At 37.1% G+C, this 17,452-nt stretch overlaps 1 protein-coding gene across 40 annotated transcripts in view; it reads right to left on the bottom strand.

Moving 5' to 3' along the window:
• BAZ2B (bromodomain adjacent to zinc finger domain 2B) overlaps positions 1–17,452 on the bottom strand; it is a 449,976-nt gene that overhangs the window by 266,218 nt on the left and 166,306 nt on the right. For all 40 annotated transcript variants that reach the window (XM_035304715.3, XM_078327583.1, XM_078327573.1 and 37 more), the window contains one exon: positions 4,116–4,157. The gene's annotated coding sequence lies outside the window, so the exon portion shown is untranslated. The remainder of the gene's footprint in view (positions 1–4,115; positions 4,158–17,452) is intronic.

Genomic DNA, 17,452 nt, shown 5'->3' with positions numbered 1-17,452 from the left:
ACTACACTTTATCCCCTAAACAATCCATAATATAATCTCCCTCTCTAAACATAACATTTTACCTTTATTCTTACTAGGTCATCTCATTATACCAGTTTATGTATCAATGACTAGTCTCCTGATCTATTTCCTTTGAATAAAGCAGCCCTTTCCTGGCCTCATTTTATTCCAGCCACATGGTAAACACATATTTGAACTACTCTCTCACTAGCACTCTCAACCTGAATCTATGTTGAAATCTACCCTCTTTTCTTAACTCAAAGGGCTGGCAAAAGCCTCACAACACTGACATAACAAAGTTAAGGTTTCTTTTTTTTTTTTTTTTTTTTTTTTTTTTTTAATAAAGAAAGAAAAAAAAAAGAAGGAGTAAAGGAGAGGAAGAAAGAGGAAGCAAAAGAGGGAAAGAGAACGGGAATGTAGGTTTATTCTAAAAATGGGTATTAATAATGGCCGATCAATATTTTGTGTATTTAAGGTGGAGAATGTATATTTTGTGTATTTAAAAATGGAGAGCTCTACAAGTATTTATTGAGTTTACTTGTTCCAGATCTGTGTTCAAGTCCTGCATATCCTTATTCATTTTCTGTCTTGTTGAGTCTAAATCTCTTTATGAGTCTTATGTATCTGGGTGTTAGGATCGTTAGCTCTCATTGTTGCATTGATCCTTTTACCACTACATCTTTGTTGCTTTGAAATCCATTTCATCAGATGTAAGAATTGCAACTCCTGCTTTTTACTTATTTATTTATTTTTGCTCTCCATTTGGTTGGTAGATCTTTCTCCAACCCTTTGTTTTAAGTCTTTGTGTATCTTTGGATGTGAAATGGGTCTGGATGTAGCATACTGTTGGGTTTTGGCTGTATCTTTTGACTGGGGGATTTAGTCAACTTAAATTTAGGGTTACTGCCATTTGATGTTAACTGGCTATTTTATCCATTCGTTGATGTAAATTCTTCTTTATGCTGATGCTCTTTACTTTATGGTAAATTTTTAGAAAGGCTAATACTGGTTGTTCCCTTCTATGTATAATGTTTCTTTCAGAAGCTCTTGTAAAGCTGGCCTGGTGGTAATAAAATCTCTGAGTACTTGCTTGTTCATAAAAGATTTTATTTTTCCTTCAATTGTGAAGCTTAGTTTGGCAGGATATGAAATTCTGGGCTGAAAGTTCTGTTCTTTAAGGATGTTGAATATCGGCCCCCACTCTCTTCTGGCTTGGAGGGTTTCTGCTGAAAGATCTGCTGTAAGTCTGATAGGCTTCCCCTTGTGGGTAACCTGACCTTTCTCTCTGACTGCCCTTAGTATTTTCTCCTTCGTTTCAACCCTGGTGAATCTAATGATTACGTGCCTTGGGGTTGCTCTTCTTGAGCAATATCTTTCTGGTGTTCTCTGTATTACCTGGGGTTGAATATTGTCCTGCTTTGCTAGATTCGGAAAGTTTTCCTGAATAATATCCTGAAGAGTATTTTCCAGCTTGGATTCATTCTCTTCGTCGTATTCAGGTACACCTATCAAATGGAAATTAGGTCTTTTCACATAGTCCCATATTTCTTGGAGACTTTGCTCATTCCTTTTTTATCCTTTCTTCTCTATTCTTGTCTTCTCGTGTTATTTCATTAAGTAGGTCTTCGACCTCTGATATCCTTTCTTCTGCTTGATCAATTTGGCTATTCAAACTTGTGCATATTTTGCTAAGTTTTTGTGTTGTGTTTTTCAACTCCATTAGTTCATTTATATTCCTCTCTATATTGTCCATTCTTGTTAGCATTTCGTCAAACCTTTTTTCAAAGTTCTTAGTTTCTTTACATTGGGTTAGAACAAATTCTTTTAACTCCCAGAAGTTTCTTATCATCCACCTTCTGAAGCCTACTTCTGTTAATGGCACACAGTCCTTTTCCATCAGGGCTTGTTCCGTTGCTGATGAGTAACTGTAATCCCCTGTAGAGGGTGAAGGGTTCTGATTTTGGGTATTCTCAGCCACTTTAGGCTGGTTTCTTCTCTTTGTTATAAATTTATCCGTCATCTTTACAATTACCACCTTTCTAGTTGGGTTTCTGAGTGGATGCCCAGTTTATTGATTCCCACTGCTGGAATCCAGGCAACCCACTGCACTGGCCAAAACAGCAGTGATAAGACTGATGGTGCTCTTCTGCCCGGGAATCTCCTCCTGTTTACTCTGCACGAAGAGTTGCTGCACCGAGGCACAGGCAAAACTGCTGCACTGCCCACAAGAGTTGCGCTGGCGACCTGTGGGGCCCCTCCACTGGGACTCTTTCCAAGAAGTCCAAGATGGCTGATTGCTAACAGCTCGGGACTGTAGCTCCCAGTGAAAGCGCAGAGGACGAGAGGACACCACACTTTCAGACGAATTTTTGACACTCACGGACCAAAGTTAAGGTTTCTAATATCAGTCACTTATGAACCTCTCACATGAACACTTCTTACTCTTTAACTTATTTAAAATACAATAATATTAACTATTACCTCTCGTCCTGAAATTGTTGGATTTATATCAGTTGCAATGAATTACTCTCTTAATATTACCCTAAAAATAAACTGTGGGAAAATTTTTTTAAATAAAAATAAGCTGTAGGAGTGAGCATTTTTAAATTAAAAAAGAAAATTCATTTAGTGCTAATGTTAACTTCCTTGATTGTAAAGCACTAAATGCTGATTGGAAGGTTTCTAGAGAAATATATCAATATTTTATTGTAAAATATTCAGTTAGGGCAACATTCTGATTAAGAAAAACAAATAAGGAAAGAGCTACAAATCAAAGAAAGTTAAAATGTCCCCTTAGGAAAATGAATAAATATGCTATAAGCATAAGTAGACAAAATTATGATGATAATGCCTTTAAAAATGCAATAAAACTTCTCTCTAGTCTCAGCAAAATGTTAAACTTAACAAATGAACCAGTTTTCAAAAAAAAACAAAAATGAACATAAATACAAACATTCTATGTGAATTTACACTTCTAATAATTAATGCTTCTGGATTTAGTGAGTTAAAATAAAAATTAAAACAAAGAAGAAGCAGGTTCATGGAATAAATATTTACTAGAAATTTATCTGTTATTTAAGAGAATTTTGCAAAAATGATATAAAGCTCATGATTGAAATTCAGATTTTACCACTTAGAATTTTCTAAGGCCCTGGCAAAGTTTTTCTTTAGGTAATGTATTTCCTTACATACAATGGAAATTAACACTTTAGATAAAACTAAAAAGTATCGATTACTTAAGAGAACCATCCTTTATCAAAAAACTCTCCATATCTGGAAGACTATTTACAAATCCTATAAATATCAATAAAAAATTTAAGCAAGATGCCTAAAAACTCTACCAAGACGCTCTCTCTCTCTCTCTCTCTCTCTCTCTATACATATTTTTTTTTTTTTTTTTTTGAGATGGAGTCTCTCTCTGTTGCCCAGGCTGGAGCACAGTGGCATGATCTCGGCTCACTGCAATCTCTGCCTCCTAGGTTCAAGTAATTCTCCTGCCTCAGCTTCCCGAGTAGCTGGGATTACAGGCACATGTCATCATGCCCAGCTAATTTTTGTATTTTTAGTAAAGATGGGGTTTCGCCGTGCTGGCCAGGCTGGTCTCGAACTCCTGATCTCAGGCGATCCACCTGCCTGGGCTTCCAAAGTGCTGGGATTACAGGAATGAGCCCCCACGCCCGGCCTACCAAGGCTATATTTTCATAATCTTTCCTTAATAATTCATTACAATGTAAAGTAATTTACTTTTAGGTATTTTTTCCTAATGTGGAATCTCCTTAAACTTTCTGCCATTTTCTGGTAAAAATAAAAACTAAAGAAAAGATGATGTTCAGAGTATAACTCACACTGAAATAATTTAGTATATTTAGGCCTATAATTGCAGTTATAAATTAAAAGTAATTTTCATTTTAAATATTTTTTAAATCCTGTAGAGCAAAATTTCAAAGATATTTAAATAACTACATAGAAATATGATACAACTAATTTAAAATGTTAACATTCAATTGGCTGGCAAAAGAAATAATAATTTTAAGCTACAAATGTTTTCTAAGTCAATTCTCATTCTCAGAGAAAATGAAACTTCCTTAAAAGGTTAACTATCATTTTGATCTTACTGTGATCAGGAGGTCAATCTTGTGACATCACTGTTGTGAAACCTGCAATAGGAAAACAGAATTAGCAAACAGCTGAAGCATACTTAAGAAATTTCAGAAACCAAAAAGTCTGTTTAAAATTTGTGTCTTTCTTGATGCCAGAAGTCATATTTAAATTAACCTAGAGTATCAGGAATCATATAATTAGTATGACAGAAATAAGCAAAAAAGGACTGGAGTTTATTTATAGGTCATTATTTATTATAGTATGGCAGGTCATGTTTTTGTTTATAATCACCAAAACCCTAGGATGAACATATGTTTAGAACTAGGCAGACCAGTGTTACCACAGGCCATTCAAATGAAGATGCTTCCCACCAGCAGGTAGAAATTTAGGATAGTCCACGATTTTAAAATATGTTATATAAAAATATAGTTCAAGCTAAGTCTGTGGGCTAGTTCACCAAGGGAATATGAAGAATAAACAGAACAGCCAGCAGAATTTGGCAGGTATCTATAAGTAGGGCACATGGGAAGTAAGAGAAGTGGAATTTCAGGGTTAAAATCAGATCAGAAGGTAGCTACATAGGCTGGGAACGTGGTTCATGGCTGTAATATCAACACTTTGGGAGGCTGAGGCAAGCAGACTGCTTGAGCCCATGAGTTCAAAACCAGCTTGGGCAATATGGTGAAACCTTATCTCTACAAAAAATAGAAAAATTGTCAAGGCATGGTGGGATATGACTGTAGTCCCACCCAGCTACTCATGAAGCTCAAGTAGGAGGATGACCTGAGCTCAGGGAGGTCACGGCTACAGTGAGCTGTGATCATACTACTACATTCTATCTTGGGTAAAGGTGTAACCCTGTCTAAAAAAAAAAAAAAAAAAAAAGAAGGTGGCTACGTACATAAAACACATTACTCTCTGTATTCAAAAAAACTGCTTTCAAGGACCTAGTTGCCTAACATTAAGCACTCAACTTTAATCAATACAAAAAAAAGTCATAGGCTGGGCACAGTGGCTAAGTGTAATCCCAGCACTTTGGGAGGCTGAGGCAGGTGGATCACCTGAGGTCAAGAGTTCAAGACCAGCCTGGCCAACATGGTGAAACCCTCTCTCTACTAAAAATACAAAAAAACTGACCTGCATGGTGCTAGGTGCTTATAGTCCCAGCTACTCAGGAGGCTGAGGCAGGAGAATTGCTTGAACCTGGGAGACAGAGGTTGCAGTGAGCTGAGATCATGCCACTGCACTCTAGCCTGGGCAACAAGAGTGAAACTCTGTCTCAAAAAAAAAAAAAAGTCTTGTGATGTGATGTTAACAGAGTCAAATAAGAAGTCTTGTGAGGGAAAAAACTACTTCTATTAAACTCTGTAATTCAAAAGAGATATTAAAACCATTGTAAACAATCACAACTCAAACAACATGCATATCTGAAAAAAACATAAATGTTCCATTTTACTTTTGATTTTTTAGAAAAATTATAAGTTAATTAAAGATAAACTTACAGTTAAAAATATAGTTTACTTAAAGCACTAAAGCTCATAGTATAAAAACCTAATAAAGGCATTCCTTCCTCCTGGTAGCAGTTTTTATAAATGACTTACTAGGTACCTACAATTGCATAAAGAAAAAAAAATAAATGAAATTAAAACGACACTAGAGGATAAAGCCAGACAAATCTTAAAGCTGCTCATAAAAATCCAACATGGTTTTTACAAGCAAAACGTAATTCTTTCAAACCATTTCAAGACTAAGAAACTTATTCAAATTACACATATAAAAAATAATATTACATTTTATGAAAACATAATTCAACTAATGTATTGGTTATATGCTATTTCTCTACAAGTCACCGTTTTAGTAAATAGGCACAGAGAAAAATCTCAATAATATTAACCCCCAGAAAACATCTACAAATGTTACCCACCTACCAATATGAAAAAATAATTTTAAGTCATGATATGCAATCCTATGAGTATTTTTCCAGCAATCAGCGTGTATGATCTTTATTTTTCCTCATGCTCTGCCCCAAATCAAAGTCTCTCTTTATGTACTCAATTTTAGTATACTCAAGTCTTAACATTTCCTTGACAACACTACATACTTACAAAGTAAAGATATTTATCTGTACCTACTTCAGTAAAAAGAGTCAACAAAATAAATCAATAGAATACCTCTCTGTTTTTTCTCACTTCTCTCAATCTGAACACAGAAGTAAATGCTGATTAATTCTGAAATTCGGTTAAAGTAATAATCACAACATAATCACTCATTTATATATCAGTTTGATTTTTTTGTGTTCTATGCTCTTTTCAAGGTATGGTTGTACAATACAAAAATTATTTTCAAAATTGACATATGAAAAATAATATCACAAATCATATGCTATTTTTGGCTGTTTCAGTGTGGTTATCTTGGATTATGGACTATGGACATGGAGAACTTAAGGACTGTCTTTATCATTCTCTTTTTAAAGTGTCAACTGTACATATTTTGGCATTTCTTTTTGAGGTTTAATAAAATTTTTATAAACCCTAACTTGCTTATACCATCATCTAATCATTTCAAATACTGACTTTTTAAATTTGAAGATTATTCAGTAGGGGAAAAAAATCACAGTCTTAGGATATAAGCAATACTTTTTTGGCAGGAGCGGGAGATACTTGAAAATAATAGAAAACTATATAATGGGAAATTGGTGACAATGTGGTCTATCCAGTGTTGTGCAATGGAACTTTTGCAATAATGAAAATGTTCAGTGTCTATGCTGTCTAATATATACCTGCTTTGATTTGGATATGGTTTGTTTGTTTCTACCAAATCTCATGTTGAAATTTTATCCCCAGTGTGATATTGCAGGAAAGTGGGGCATAAGGTAGGCTGTCTGGATCATGGGGGTGGATCCCTCAGGAACGGCTTGGTGCTATTCTAGCAGTAGTAATTGAGTTCTTCTCAAAGACTTGATTGGTTCTCTGGGGAATGGATTAGTTCCTGTGAGAATGAGTTGTTATAAAGCCAAGATATCTTTGGGATGGGTCCCTCTCACCACATGCCAGCTTCCCCTTTGACCTTCTCTGCCATATTTTGGTGCAGCCCTCACCAGAAGCTGAGCTGATGAGAACTGTTAGCTAAATAAACCTCTTTTCTTTATAAATTACACAGCTTCAAGTATTCCTTTATAGCAACACGAAATAGACTAAGATAGTAGCCTATAGCCAAATGTGGCTATTGAGTACTTATAATATGGCTGGTATTACTAAGGAATTAACTTTCAAATACTAATTTTAATTATGCACATTTAAATAGCCACATGTGGCTTGTGGCTGCCACATCAGATGGTACTACTATGTATTTCAGAAACCATACCTGGACTGGACTGTAAATGGTGCTCCTAAATATTTGAAAAATTATTTTCTCAATATTTTTAGAACTGGAAAAAGAAAACCTCAATTCTGTTTGGTAGGATATGTCCATTTCAATAAAATTGCTCTAAAATTTTGGAGGAGAGGAATTCTTACATCTTCAAATGTCTTTCAAGTTTATGTTTGCAGAAAAGGATTTATTTTACCACAGAATCTTTAATGTATAATAGTGCTTATGTGGGAAAATAATCTTGGATTTGGAGAACTGAGTTTTAAACCTCTTCAGATTGCATTATTGCTTGGTATTTAAAAGCTGCAAATTGCTTTACTTTGGTCAGCTGGGCAGAATTGCTTTGTTTTCTCATGTACTATTATGACTAAAACTAAATTTACATTTCCATAAATTACTAAGAGGTATCAATAATTACATTATCCTTTCTGCAAAAAACTGGCATTCCATCAAAATGCATTACATTCTTCATTTGCATCACTTGTCTTTATTGTTCTGTATAAGTGAAATTTCTCTTTAAAAAGGTGTAATTCCTATAGGTTAAATCAAAAAATTTTCAGACAGTAATGAGCCTTATTACATGAAGTTTAGCAAGAGCTGAGATGACAACTTCATTGCTTTGCTGGTGTTAAAAAAAAAACATGCAAACAAAGCACAACTGGCTATTAGACTTGGTAAATTAAACACACACACACACACACACACACACACACACACACACACAAGCTGCCTGTTTTTCTACACTTTACCACTGTATTCTTTCAACACTGATTAGTGCTTCTCAACATCCTTACTCACTCCCTCTTAAGTTTCCACTTTAGAACCATAAACAAGCTTCCAGTAGAGGAAGGAGGCATTGCCAACTGCTATTGAAACATTCTTGAGGTTAATGTATACACAATATCCAAAAGTGAACCAATGACTTGGGTGAAGTAATACAATGAAGTTTCATTTGAGAAAAATTATGTGTTGCTTTAGTTATATATACTTTTATTTCTCTAACTACAAGATTTCAGGGAATTCAATTCAAATTGTAACAACCCACAGAGAGCTTTGGATTAAGCATTTAGAAATTAATATTAAGACACATTGTCTGATTATAGAAGTTTTTGGTGTTTTATATCAAAATTAGAGTCCATTTTGGTTCTGTCTACAAGTGCCAAATTGACAGATAATTTGACTCTCACAAGATATTTTTTTTTAAATCACTTAAATAAGCCAGGAATCTAGACAAACATAGGCACTAGTTTTATAAAGTTTTCAAGCACCATACCTAAAAAACAGACATGATGCTATTCTAACCCATACTTTCAAAAATCAATTTCAGACTATGGCTGTGAAGACTAGAAAAATAACCATACAATCTAATAATAGAGGTCAAAGAAATATTCAGTTAGGACAAATAACTAAAGTTACAATTAATAAATACAAAGTTTCAGAAAATTTGTATTTTACTCTTTTTTACTCAAAGAACATTGCTATAAATATTTAGAAAAATTAAATAACGATTACTGCTCTTGGTTTTTCCTGGAACTTATAATACTTTCATGACAAACAAAAAATTTGGTCTAATGCTTTCAACAGAGACTACATAACCCTGGTCCGTCCTTAGAATTTTGGCATATATTCATTATGTACCTTAGGCAATCTATCAGTACTTCTTCAGTTTGTAATACCATAATTATCAACTTCACAAGGGATACTGTAAAGTTTAGTTAATTACATTCATAAAATTTTTTGAGAGTCACAGATGACTGAGATGTAAGGCATATATAAAATTAATTTACATGTACTTGGAGAAAAAATGCCACTTAAAAATATTTAACAGCAACAACATGCACAAACCTTAAAGACATTATGCTAAGTAGAATAAGCCAGTCACAAAAAGACAAATACAATATGATTCTACATATATGCAGTACTCAGAATAGTCAAATTCATAGAGACAGAAAGCAAAATGATAATTGTCAGGGACTGGGAAAGGAAGAGTGAGAATTATTATTTAATGGGTACAAAGTTTCAGTTTTGGAAGATGAAAAAATAATGGTTGTACAACAATATGAATGCATGTACTTGATGTCACTGAATACACTTTAAAATGGCTAAAATGATAAACTTAATGTTATGTATATTTTATAATAAAAAAATTTAACAAGTATGAAAATCAGAATATGAATCACAAGCCAATTTTAACATTTTCTGATTCACTCATTAAAACATGAATTAAATATTTACTGAATGAACAAAAGAATGATTCATCACGGAAGATCCAAGACGACAGTTTAGGAGCAGCTCAGAATTGCAGTTCCCAGTGAAAGTGCAGAGGGTGAGTGGACCAGCATTTCCAGACACTTGCTGACAGACCAGGAGATTCCCAGGCAGAGGAGCACAACAGGTCACCAGTGTGGCTATTTTGGCCAGTGTGGCTATTTTGCTGGCACCATGGCATAGCGGTTCTCCTTACAAAATACACTGGTCTGGCTGCCCTTTTAAATTGGCGATTGGAGCTCCAGGAAGGCAGAGTCGCCCATTCATCTGATTAAACAGGGCACAGAAAAAGGGAGCCAGGAAAGGAAATTCCTGGGCAGCACCGTTGTTTCAGATGGCGCAGTGGGTTGCCAAATGGGAAATCACACAGATCCCAGTGTCTTTTCAGCAGGCGACTGGAATGCCTGGAAGAGAGTCAACCGTTCAACTTAAAAAAAAAAAAAGGCTCTGAGGGAGAGAGCCACATGATCAGGCTCAGCAGGTCCCACCCCCATAAAAAAAAAAAAAAAAAAAACAGCAACTGGAAACACCCTGGGTTGAGAGTTTCAGGGCAAGCACAGCTGAACCCGGGACGGCCCAGGTCTGTGGGGGAGGGGCATCCACCATTACCAAGACAATCCACCCTTATGGAGGTAGTCTGCCATTGCTGAGGCAACCTGCCACTTCAGAGAGAGTCCATTACAGAGGTGGGCCACCATTGTGAAGGCAGTTCTAACCACACCCATATAAACAGACTGCAGGGAAGTTCACACGGCAGCAGGGCAGAGCCCACAGCAGCACAGCAAAGCCTCTGCAGGCAGACAGTGACGAGGCTCCCTCCTTGCTGAGCAGGGCAGCCCTGAAAAAAAAAGCAGCAGCACAACGGAAACTCATAAATAAAGCCCTAACTCCCCGGGACAGAGCACCTAGGGAAAAAAAGGGGTTTATGAGTTCTGCTGCAGCAGACTTAAACGTACTGACCCAGCAGCTCTGAACAACGGAGCTCACAGCTCACCACTTGAGCTCCTTTAAAAATAGACTGTCTCCTCAAGCAGCTACCTGACCCCCGTATATCCAAAAAGTCACCTCACAAAGGACTGATCAGACTGACAATGGCAGGCATCATTCTGGGACAAAAATAGCAGAAGAAGAAACTGGTAGCAACCCTTACTGTTCTGCAGCTGCTGCAGGTGATCCCCAAGCAAGCAGAGCCTGGAGTGGACCTCAGCAGTCCTACAGCAGAGGGGCCAGACTGTTAGAAAAAAAAAAAGAGAAACAGAAATAACTTCATCATCAACTGGACATCCACTCAGAGACCCAATATGAAAATCAGCACCTACAAAGATGGGAAGAAACCAGTGCAAAAAGGAGGAAAACACCTGAAACCAGAACACCTCTCCTCCTACAAGGGATCACAACTCCTCACCAGCAAGGAAACAAGGCTGGATGGAGAATGATTGTGATGAAATGACAGAATCAGACTTCGGAAGGTGGGTAATGAGAAACTTCTGTGAGTTAAAAGAACATGTTCTAACCCAATGCAAAGAAACTAAAAATGTTGAAAAAAGATTTGATGAAATGCTAATGAGAATGGACAACTTAGAGAGGAATATAAGTAAATTCATGGAGCTGAGAAACACAACACGAGAACTTCGTGAAGCATGCACAAGTTTCAACAGCCTAATTGACCAAGCAGAAGAAAGGATATCAGAGGTCGAGGAACAACTCAATGAAATAAAATGAGAAGGCAAGATTAGAGAAAAAAGCATAAAAAAGAATGAACAAAGTCTCCAAGAAATATGGGACTATGTGAAGAGACCTAATCTAAGTCTGATAGTTGTACCTGAATATGACAAACAATGAATCCAAGCTGGAAAATACTCTTCAGGATATTATCCAGGAAAACTTCCACAACCTAGCAAGACAGGCCAATATTCAAGTCCAGGAAATACAGAGAACACCACAAAGATATTCCTCAAGAAGAGCAATCCCAAGGCACTTAATTGTCAGATTCACCGGGCTTGAAATGAAGGAGAAAATGCTAAGGGCAGGCAGAAACAAGCTCGGGTTACCCACAAAGGGAAGCCCATCAGACTCACAGCAGATCTCTCAGCAGAAACCCTACAAGCCAGAAGAGAGTGGGGGCCGATATTCAACATCCTTAAAGAAAAGAATTTTCAAACCAGAATTTCATATCCAGCCAAACTAAGCTTCATAAATGAAAGAAAAATTAAATTCTCTGTGAACAAGCAAGTACTCAGAGGTTTTGTCACCACGAGGCCTGCTTTACAAGAGCTCCTGAAAGAAGCACTACACATAGAAAGGAACAACCAGTACCAGTCACTCCAAAAAAATACCAAATGGTAAAGAGTATCAACACAATGAAGAAACTGCATCAACTAACGGGCAAAACGGCCAGCTAGCATCAAAATGGCAGTATCAAATTCATACATAACAATATTAACTCTAAATGTAAATGGACAAAATGCCCCAATCAAAAGAAACAGACTGGCAAATTGCATAAAAAGCCAAAACCCATCAGTGTGCTGTAACCAGGAAACCCATCTCACATACAAGGATAAGCAAAGGCTCAAGATAAGGGGATGGCGAAAGATTTACCAAGCAAATAAAAAGCCAAAAAAAAAAAGCAGGAGTTGCAGTTCTCATCTCTGATGAAACAGACTTTAAACCAACAAAGATCAAAAGGACAAAGAAGGACATTACATAATGGTAAAAGGACCGATGCAACAAGAAGAGCTAATGATCCTAAATATATACGCACCCAATGCAGGAGCACCCAGATATATAAGGCAAGTTCTTAATGACTTACAAAGAGACTTAGACTCCCACACAATAATAGTGGGAGACTTTAACACCCCATTGTCAATATTAGACAGATCAACCAGACAGAAAATTAACAAGGATATCCAGGACTTGAACTCAGACTTGGAACAAGCAAACCTAATAGACATTTATAGAACTCTCCATCCCAAATCCACAGAATATACATTCTTCTCAGCACCACATCACACCTACTCTAAAATTGACCACATAATTGAAAGTAAATCACTCCTCAGCAAATGCAAAAGAATGGAAATCATAACAAACAGTCTCTCAGACCACAGTGCAATCAAGTTAGAACTCAGAATTCAGAAACTAACTCAGAACCGCACAGCTTCATGGAAACTGAACAACTGGCTCTTGAATGTTGACTGGATAAACAATAAAATGAAGGCAGAAATAAAGAAATTCTTCGAAACCAATGAGAACGAAGACACAACATACCAGAATCTCTGGGACACATTTAAAGCAGTCTCTAGAGGAAAATATATAGCAATAAGTGCCCATATGAGAAGAGTGGAGATATCCAAAATTGACACCCTATCATCAAAATTGAAAGAGCTAGAGGAACAAGATAAAAAAACTCAAAACCTAGCAGAAGACAAGAAATATCAGAGCAGAACTGAAGGAGATAGAGACACAAAAAGCCCTTCAAAAAATCAATAAATTCAGGAGCTGGCTTTTCGAAAAGATCAGCAAAATAGACAGACCACTAGCCAGATTAATAAAAAAGAAAAGAGAGAATAACCAAACAGATGCAATAAAAAAACCATAAAGGGGAAATCACCACAGATCTCACAGAAATTCAAACCATCATCGGAGAATATTACAAACAACTCTATGCACATAAACTAGTAAACCTGGAAGAAATGGATAATTTCCTGAACACTTGCCTCCTCTCAAGCCTAAACCAGGAAGAAGTCGAATTCGTGAATAGACCAATAACAAGATCTGAAGTTGAGGTAGCAATTAAGAGCCTACCACATTAAAAAAGCCCAGGTCCAGCCAAATTCTACCAGACACACAAAGAAGAGCTGGTACCACTCCTTCTGAAACTATTACAAATAATTCAAAAAGAGGGAATCCTTCCCAAATCATTTTATGAGACCAACATTATCCTGATACCAAAACCCAACAGACTCAACAAGAAAAGCAAACTTCAGGCCAATATCCATGATGAACATAGAAGCAAAACTCTTCAATAAAATACTGGCAAGCCAATTGCAACAGCACATCAAAAAGCTTATCCACCATGATCAAGTAGGATTCATTGCGGGGATGCAAGGCTGGTTCAACAACGCAAGTCTATAAACATAATTCACCTCATAAACAGAACCAAAGACAAAAACCACATGATTATCTCAACTGATGCAGAGAGGGCCTCTGACAAAATTCAACAGCCCTTTATGCTAAAAACCCTCAATAAACTAGGTATTGATGGAACGTATCTCAAAATAATAAAAGCTATTTACGACAAACCAACAGACAATATCATATTGAATGGGCAAAAACTGGAAGCATTCTCTTTGAAATCTAGCACTAGACAAGGATGCCCTCTCTCACCACTCCTTTTCAATATAGTACTGGAAGTTCTAGCCACAGCAATCAGGCAAGAAAAAGAAATAAAGGGTATTCAAATAGGAAAGGAGGAAGCCAAACTGTCTCTATTTGCAGACAACATGATAGTATATCTAGAAGACCCCATCATCTAAGCCCAAAGTCTCCTGAAACTGATAAGCAACTTAGCAAAGTCTCAGGATACAAAATCAATGAGCAAAAATCACAAGCATTTCTATACACCAATAAGAGACTTAAAGAGAGCCAAATCAAGAATGAACTGCCATTCGCAATTGCTACCAAGAGAATAAAATACCTAGGAATACAACTAACAAGGAACATAAAGGACCTCTTCAAGGAGAACTACAAACCATTGCTCAATGAAATAAGAGAGGACACAAACAGATGGAGAAACATTCCATGTTCATGGTTAGGAAGAATCAATATCGTGAAAATGGCCATATTGCCAAAGTAATTTATAGATTCAATGCTATCCCCATCAAGCTACCATTGACTTTCTTCACAGAACTGGAAAAAAACACCTTAAACTTCATATGGAACCAAAAGAGAGCCCGCATAGCCAAGTCAATTCTAAGCAAAAAGAACACAGCAGGAGGCATCACATTACCAGACTTCAAACTATACTACAAGGCTACAGTAATCAAAACAGCATGGAACTGGTACCAAAACAGAGATATAGACCAATGGAACAGAACAGAGACCTCAGAGGCAACACAACATATCTACAACCATCCAATCTTTGACAAACCTGACAAAAACAAGCAATGGAGAAGGATTCCCTGTTTAATAAATGGTGTTGGGAAAACTGGCCAGCTATGTGCAGAAAGCAGAAACTGGACCCCTTCCTGACACCTTACACTAAAATTAACTCCAGATGGATTAAAAACTTAACCATAAGACCTAACACCATAAAAACCCTAGAAGAAAACCTGGGCAAAACCATTCAGGACATAGAAGTAAGCAAGGACTTCATGACCAAAACACCAAAAGCATTGGCAACAAAAGCCAAAATAGACAAATGGGACCTAATCAAACTCCACAGCTTCTGCATGGCAAAAGAAACAGTCATTAGAGTGAATTGGCAACCAACAGAATGGGAAAAAATGTTTGCAATCTACCCATCTGACAAATGGCTGACTGATACCCAGAATTTACAAAGAACTCAAACAGATTTACAAGAAAAAAAAACAAGCCCATTCAAAAGTGGGCAAAGGATATGAACAGACACTTTACAAAAGAAGACATATATGAGGCCAATAAACATATGAAAAAATGCTCATCATCACTGGTCATCACAGAGATGCAAATCAAAACCACATTGAGATACCATCTCACGCCAGTTAGAATGGCGATCATTAAAAAATCTGGAGACAACAGATGCTGGAGAGGATATGGAGAAATAGGAACACTTTTACACTGTTGGTGTGAGTGTAAATTAGTTCAACCATTGTGGAAGACAATGTGGTAATTCCTCAAGGACCTAGAAATAGAAATTCCACTTGACCCAGCAATCCTATTACTGGGTATATATCCAAAGGGCTATAAATCATTCTACTATAAGGACATATGCACATGAATGTTCACTGCAGCACTGTTTACAATAGCAAAGACCTGGAACCAATCCAAATTCTCATCGATGATAGACTGGACTGGGAAAATGTGGTACATATATACCATGGAATATTAAGCAGTCATCAAAAACGATGAGTTCATTTCCTTTGTAGGGACATGGATGAACCTGGAGACCATTATTCTCAGCAAACTGACACAAGAACAGAAAATTAAATACTGCATGTTCTCACTCATAGGTGGGTGTTGAACAATGAGAACACATGGACACAGGGAGGGGAGCACTACACACTGGGGTCTGTTGGGGGGAATAGGGGAGGGACAGCGGGGGGTGGGGAGTTTGGGAGAGATACCATGGGAAGAAATGCCAGAAATTAGGTGAAGGGAAGGAAGGCAGCAAATCACACTGCCACGTGTGTACCTATGCAGCTATCTTGCCTGTTCTTCACATGTACTGCAAAACCTAAAATGCAATTTAAGAAAAAAATAATAAAAACAATAAAGAAAAAAGAATGATTCGTCAATTGACTTCTATGTGGCAGGTACTGTGTTAGACCTGGGAATACAGCAGTGAACAAGACAAAGTCTCTGCTTCGTAGAATTTACATTCTAACAGTAGAGACCTACAATATCATTTTTACAAACTGTATCCTTTTTATAGTGATAAGTACTACACTGAAGAGTAAAGAGATGAAATGATGGCAAGGAGAAATCTCTGAGAAGATAATTACCCTGAGAATCAAGTAACCAGATAGAATAGCAAGTGCCAAGGCCCTGAGGTGAGAAGGCCTGGTGTTTTTTTTTTTAAAAAAAAGACAAGAATGGCCAGGGCTCATACAGAATAAGATCGGGGGTAGGAGAGCAAGGCAGAGACTATTGAGGGCCTGGAAAGCAACAGTAAATACTCTAGATGTTATTCCACATGTGCCGAAAGCCATATGGGATATTATGACTAAGGAAATGATGTTATTTGATTTTAAAAAACACAACAATACTCTAGTCACTGTATATGGAATAATCTTGGGGATGTGGAAGAGAAAGGAGAATCAAAATACAGTGTCCAGTTGAGCAACTGTAGTGACTCAGGTAGAAATACGATGACTACCATGGTAGCTACATTGGTGGTGAGAGAAGTGATATTTTTGATATTTGGTTGCCGATAGACTAAATGAGAAAAAACAGCATAATTAAGGATGATTCCAAGGTTTTGATCAGATCAGCTGGGTAAACGACATTGCCAAATGTTGAGATAAAAAACAATGGGATAGGAATAGGATAGCTGGTGGTGGTAGTGGTAACAGTAGCAAGAAATCAAGAGTTTGATCTTGACAAAGTTAAGTACCCAAGGGAAGAGTTTCAGGAAAGACAACATGAAACATTTTGTGACAAATGCTTCAGGGAAAACAACATGAGGCCTGAGGATTTAGCAAGATAAATTATTTTTTGTGACAGAGTCTCACTTTGTCGCCCAGCCTGGAGTGAAGTGGCACGATCTTGGCTCAGTGCAACCTCCACCTCCAGGGTTCAAGCAATTCTCCTGTCTCAGCCTCCTAAGTAGCTAGGATTAGTAATATGCACCACCACACCCAGCTAACTTTTGTATTTTTTTGTAGAGACAGGGTTTTATCACGTTGGCCAAGCTGGTGTCAAACTCCCTCAGGTGATGTGCCTGCCTCAGTCTCCCAAACTGCTGGGATTACAGGTATGAGCCACTGCACTAGCCGCAAGATAAATTTCACTGGTGTCC

The sequence above is a fragment of the Callithrix jacchus genome, chromosome 6 (genome assembly GCF_049354715.1).
Source record: "Callithrix jacchus isolate 240 chromosome 6, calJac240_pri, whole genome shotgun sequence".
NCBI lineage: Eukaryota > Metazoa > Chordata > Mammalia > Primates > Cebidae > Callithrix > Callithrix jacchus.
This window is presented reverse-complemented; position numbering and strand designations above follow the sequence as displayed.